The sequence below is a fragment of the Melopsittacus undulatus genome, chromosome 4, assembly GCF_012275295.1.
Source record: "Melopsittacus undulatus isolate bMelUnd1 chromosome 4, bMelUnd1.mat.Z, whole genome shotgun sequence".
Classification (NCBI taxonomy): domain Eukaryota; kingdom Metazoa; phylum Chordata; class Aves; order Psittaciformes; family Psittaculidae; genus Melopsittacus; species Melopsittacus undulatus.
Genome location: NC_047530.1, coordinates 40,275,406 through 40,281,405, shown reverse-complemented (window position 1 = coordinate 40,281,405; position 6,000 = coordinate 40,275,406). Strand labels below are relative to the sequence as shown.

The 6,000-nt window shown below is 45.6% G+C and overlaps 1 protein-coding gene across 1 annotated transcript in view; it reads left to right on the top strand.

The window, feature by feature from the left end:
* Window positions 1-331: 331 nt before the first annotated feature.
* Window positions 332-6,000, top strand: part of ARHGAP5 (Rho GTPase activating protein 5) — a 52,098-nt gene continuing 46,429 nt past the window's right edge. Inside the window, exon 1 of the mRNA XM_034061428.1 lies at window positions 332-571. The gene's annotated coding sequence lies outside the window, so the exon portion shown is untranslated. The remainder of the gene's footprint in view (window positions 572-6,000) is intronic.

Genomic DNA, 6,000 nt, shown 5'->3' with positions numbered 1-6,000 from the left:
GGACTAGAACCCGCGACCCGCCGCCTGCCGACTCCTCGCTCGTACCCACGCGGCCACCGGGGCACACGAGCAAGGCGCCCGCGCGCGCGCGCCCGCACGGGCCGGGGAGGGGAGAGGAGGGGAGGGGCGGCGCGCGTGCGCGCGCAATGGGCGGCCGGTCGCGCGCGCTCTCCCAGGCTTCCCGGGGAATCCAGCGGCAGCAGGAAGAAGAGGCGCTTCCCCCGCGCACGCGCAGCTGGCCTGGCGGGCGCGCGCTGAGCCGCGGCGGCGGGAGGGAGGGGGGAGGGGAGGGAAGCTGCTGAGGTAAAGTTAGGGGGAGAGAGAGACTCCGTCAGCGAAGCGAGAGCTGGGGAGGCTCGGCGGCCGCCATTACTGAGACGAGAGCGCCGGGGAGCGAGCGGAGAGGTGGGACTGGGGCTGCGGCGGCCGGGAGCGCTCGGGAGCTGCGGGCCGGAGAGCGGAGAGAGCCCCGCGGGGAGGAAAAGCCGCTGGGGGTGCCGGCGCGGAGAGAGCGTCCCGGGAATGCTGCCGCTCCAGCCGCCGCCGAGGAGTCGGATCCCGACGGCGCGAGGTGAGGGGAGGAATCCGGTCCCGTGGGAGCTGGCCCGGCCCGGCGGCCGGGAGCGGGGCGGCCGGCTCGGCAGGCGGAAGGGGAGCGGGGGGAGGAGGCGGCTGTAGCCCGGCGAGCTGGTGCGGCGGCCGCTGGCTGTAACCAGTTCAAAGGGCCGGGGCTGGCGTGGGGAGCGGGGAGCCGGCCCCCCTCCTCCCCTCGGTCAGCCCCCTCCGTTCGAGGGAGGGGAGGCAGGGAGGGCAGGGAGCCGGGTGCCTGGTCCCAGACAGGTGATGAAGGCCTGAGCAATGGGAGGGTCTGAGCCTGCTGTACGAGCCTGCCAGCTGGTCACGGCTCTCCAGGGAGGGAGGAAGGCAAGCAGGAAGGGGAGCTTCCCTGCTCCTCTCTTCTTCCTTCCTCATTCCCTTCTTCCCCCGACTCCTTTAGCTTCCTCCCTTCTTCCATTCCCACCACCTTTTCCTTCCCCCCCCCCCTTTCTGTTCTCCTTTCTCTGTACTTCTTTTCCTTCTCATTGCTTTCTTGTACTCATCTTCTCTATGCTTTTCGTTCTCTACTATATTTGAACAGTTGTCAATTTCTCTCCTCCTTCCTTTCACCTTCAAATATTGCTCGATATTAAATTTCAGAAAACTTCGCTCTCCTAATGATGTGTGTGTATTTCTGCTTTTCCACCAGGTGGATTTTAAGGCTTTGAAATAGGGTAGCCAGTTGCAGTGTTGCAGCTTTCAAGCATTTTGAATCTCTCCAGCCAGCATAACCTTTAGACTCTCCACCCAAGGGAAGCACCAGAGACATACAGATATAATGCTATGGTGTTGTAAATATAGGACATAAGGAGTATAAAACATTGATTTAATTAAAAATAGAAGACAGAGCTTTTGCTTGTAAAAGGAAGACATACTTGTCACCTTCCCCTCAGAATACACCCCACCCTTCCACTGTACCCCCCTTTTGCCCTCTTCTGTGTCGGTTTTTGATACCAGCATGGAGTATTTCCTTAATAAGTAGGAGGGAAACGTTTTTATTCTAGACCAAAATAGGCCTGTGGGGGTATGTGTGTATTCTTTAGTTTAGTGTCATGCAGATAACTGGAGGATCTTCTTCCTTTTTCTTAATAGAGATCCTTGACAGAAATTTAAAAACTACGCTGCAGAGTAAAAACAGTAGAGGTAACAGCGTTTGCTGGTCAGTTGGACGTCCATTTTAAACCTGTGTACTGAAGCCAGTTGCAGCACTGATTCTTGTATACTTATTTCACATATGAATGAAGAAATAATAGGTAGCTTATCTTCTGTTGTACTGTCTTACCTTTCTAAGGTTCTCCGGTATGATAGCTGTTTTCAGCAGTGACATCAGCTGCCAGAGTTAAGTGCTTTCTCAAAAAACCCATACATACTTAAAATTATTAGTACAGAACTAAAATTAGCATGTTACAAATATTAATCCAGATGCATTTTTCTAAGGGTTTGTTTTCCTTTGTGCTGCTTTAGAAATTATTAGGAAGTGTTAACATCCTTAAAATTCTATTTATAGTACACTACTGAAACTCAGTGCTACTAGAGCTTAGAAGTGTAATGTAAAGAACATTAGTTTTTAAGTCTTCAGTACTTAAAGTATCAGAAATTGTTTAAGCTTTGTTACATTATCACTAGCTTGTTTCAGTATAACAAGTTCCTTTTAAGCTCTGAACATACTGAGCGTAAATATGAGTTTTTTAAAGTAGCCCTACATAAAGCAGCTGATAGCATTGTATATGTAAATAATTGCAACCAAGTGCCTACCACTCCCTGGTATTGGACTTTTATTTTATTCAAGGTGTTGCATATGGAACATAATCCAATTAAATGCTTTAGGCTCAGACGGAATTGTTCTAAAATGCTATATTTAGTACTAACAGAATGAAATGTTGCACATGTTTCTGAGGTTAAAGATAAAATACTCTTTCCTAAAGCCGTAGGTGTTTTTCCATGTGCAGACTTCGTAGGAAAGAAAAGCACTGATCATAATAATAGGTTGTTCTGTGTAAGCTTCCCTTTTGGGATTTGCTGTTAGAGTAGATGGTGCAAAAATAATTCCATTCTGTTTAGTAAAGGTATTAAAAGGATGCTGATGGTATCTGAAGACTTCCAAAAGTACTTTTGTAGGAGAAGGTACATCCCATGTACCAGATCCTTCAGGAATATTTTGTGTAAAATTTCAAAACACTCCACGTCACTACTTTTAGTGGATTAGCTAGTATGTGGTATGTTCTTCAAATTGCGTGTACAAGGCATCCTTCAGGGATGATACTGTGACCTTTGCTGGAGGAATGGAAGTTAGCAAAGCCAAGTGATCTGCATGAAGTTCTGCTAGCATGGCTGTGTGGGTGAGGAGCTGGACGCGGGCACTATTACGGACAGGACGTACCTACGGGAGCAGAGCCCGCCGTGCGTTCTTGCAGCATGATAAGAAAGGAATGCTGTGAGGGAGCCTGCGTGGCTCGGCACAGCTCACCGCACCGGCGGGAGCTCCTGCTGCCGGTGCGGCGGCGCCGCCGCTAGGGGGCTGCGCGCTCGTGCGGGTGGCCCAGCCCGCCTCTCGCCGGTGGCGCGGCTGCTCTAACCCTTGCAACCAGGTGCTTGAAGTCAGCGCAGAAGCTGGCCGGTTTGAAGCGCTGCACCGTGCTCCGCACTGTAAGGAAAAGTTTAGTGGTTAGGCTTTAAGTTGTCTCAGGAACGGTGGCAGTTCTGTATTAGGACTGCCAGGTTTTTTTGTCCCCCATATCTGTCTTACTCAATCTTAACGGGCACAGAAAATCTGACAGTGTTAACTTATTATTTAATAATTATTATTGGTTGAGCCCTCTCATCACTTCCTTATATTTATGTTTAATTAAAGAAACGTAAGTTCAAAATTCCTCATAGGAAAATCTGAAGCTACTGTAGTGAAGTTGTTTCGATTTGAGTAATAACAGTGCTTTTCTAGTCACTAACACCTATGAGAAGCCAAGAAGTTAATCTGTGGTTAGTTCTGCACATCACATTGTGTGGTCAGTTAGAGCTGTTTCTTTGAGTTGCAATTCCCACACAACCATAGTAAAAGAACTCTTACATTTAAAACAGTGAAACCAATACCTGCATGGAGACCTCATAGCAGCCTTCCAGTATCTGAAGGGGGCCTATAAGGATGCTGAGGAGGAACTCTTCATTAGGGACTGCAGTGATAGGACAAGGGGTAATGGGTTAAAACTTAAACAGGGGAAGTTTAGATTGGATATAAGGAGGAAGTTCTTTACTGTAAGGGTGCTACTCTGCTCTTGTGAGACTTCATTTGGAGTATTGTGTACAGTTCTTGTGTCCTCAACATAAAAAGGACATGGAACTGTTGGAGCAAGTACAGAGGAGGGCCACGAGGACGATCAGGGGACTGGAGCACCTCCCATATGAAGATAGGTGGAGAAAGTTGGGGCTGTTCAGCCTGGAGAAGAGAAGGCTGCATGGAGACCTCATAGCAGCCTTCCGGTATCTGAAGGGGGCCTACAGGGATGCTGGTGAGGGACTCTTCATTAGGGACTGTACTGATAGGACAAGGGGTAACGGGTTGAAACTTAAACAGCAGAGGTTTAGACTGGATATAAGGAAGAAATTCTTTACTGTTAGGGTGGTGAGGCACTGAAGTGGTTTGCCCAGGGAAACTGTGAATGCTCCATCCCTGGTGGTGTTCAAGACCAGGTTGGATGAAGCCTTGGGTGATATGGTTTAGTGGGAGGTGTCCCTGCCCATGGCAGTGGGGGTTGGAACTAGATGATCTTAAGGTCGTTTGCAACCCTAACTATTCTGTGATTCTGTGGGTTGCCCAAAGTAGCTGTGAAGGCTCCCTTCCTGGTGGTGTTCAAGGCCAGGTTGGACAGAGCCTTGTGTGACATGGTTTAGTGTGAAGCATCCCTGCCCATTGCAGGGGGATTGGAAGTAAATGCTCTTAAGGTCATTTCCCATCCTAACTATTCTATGAGTCTATGCATGGTTTTGGAAATATGCATATTGTTGAATCTTGGCAATAATTTATTTAAGTTGGCTAATTGTTATACAGAATAGTATTTGCTGCTTACATATGCCTTTTTACTTGCCTAAATCATAATTTAAAAAAAGAAGTGAATATCCAGAGTTCTCATTTTACACAGGTAGTAATTACACATATGCTTTGTACAAGGTCAAACAACAAACTACTGTTTGAATTAAGTCTCAAAACTTAATGGTGTCAGGTCCTGCATTCTCTATTGCAGTTTCTCATGAAGTGAAGTAACATGAAATGGTCCAGATAAGTGAATCAGTGAAGTGCTGAAACCAGGTGGTGATTTTTCTTTTTGCAGGAAATGCAGTTTATTTCTTTTTCTGTCCTTACCTTTACCCTTTGCTCATCTGCTTTTCTTTCTTATGCTTTTATCAATTCTTTTTGGATCCCTTATGTAAAATTTCTCCATTAGTTCTTTTGTGTTCTTCCTGAATAACTTTGTAAGTAAGCCTGATCAGGTAGTCTTACACTAAGAAACTTCTGTGAGTGCTATGCCTGTCTTTAGTAGGATCTTCTGGGCAAAAAGAATTTAAGAATTTGTTTTTCTTATAAACTTGTACTTTTTCCTTTCCTGTTAAAAATACTGACTTTAACCTATATTGAATACTCTCAGATATTTGGAGTTTTGTAGATGAGTAACTCAAGAGGCCTGAGTTTGGACTTATCAATTATTATCAATGCCGATAATTTGAACTTTTGCAGTTTACCTGTTTCTTGCACCTTGATCTAATTTGTGATCTAATTTGTGTAGGTTGGTTTATGTGGGGTTTTTTTTCCATTTTTTTTCCCTCTCTTATTTTTTGTGAACAGCACTAGTGATAATAGATGCCCCTGGAATGCTAGCTTCCAGCTAAAGAATTGTGTTTTGGTTTGAATTTAGGAATAAAGTTTAGGCCTTCATTTAATTTGGGTAATACACTGGTGGTCCTCAGAGTATTGTTATTAATAGGAGAACTTTAGTGAGCTTAGTAAGAACTAAGAACTTTGAACTTCTGTTTTTAAGCAAACTGTTGCATTAATATGTAATATAAAGTTGGGCAGTAATTTTTTTCCCTCTTTTTTTTTTATAAATTTAGTACTTTGCTTTTGTGTGCAAAGAATTATCTAGGCTGCATTCAGTTAGTATGATGGCCATCCTTTAGGGATGGTGTTTGGCCATCATGCAAACTGAATCTGAAATGAACAGTGGTTGGGGTAATTCATTCTCATCCTTCATTTACCTAGCATGACTAATCACTATACCACTTAAACTGAATTCCTTTTCAGTCAGAGTGTCACTACTGAAGTAATTTCAAGGCATTGTCCTTTACAATCTTGTTACTGCTTGATTGACCTTATTTCCTGATAACCAATCCGAATCTTTTTTCCCTAGTGTTGGG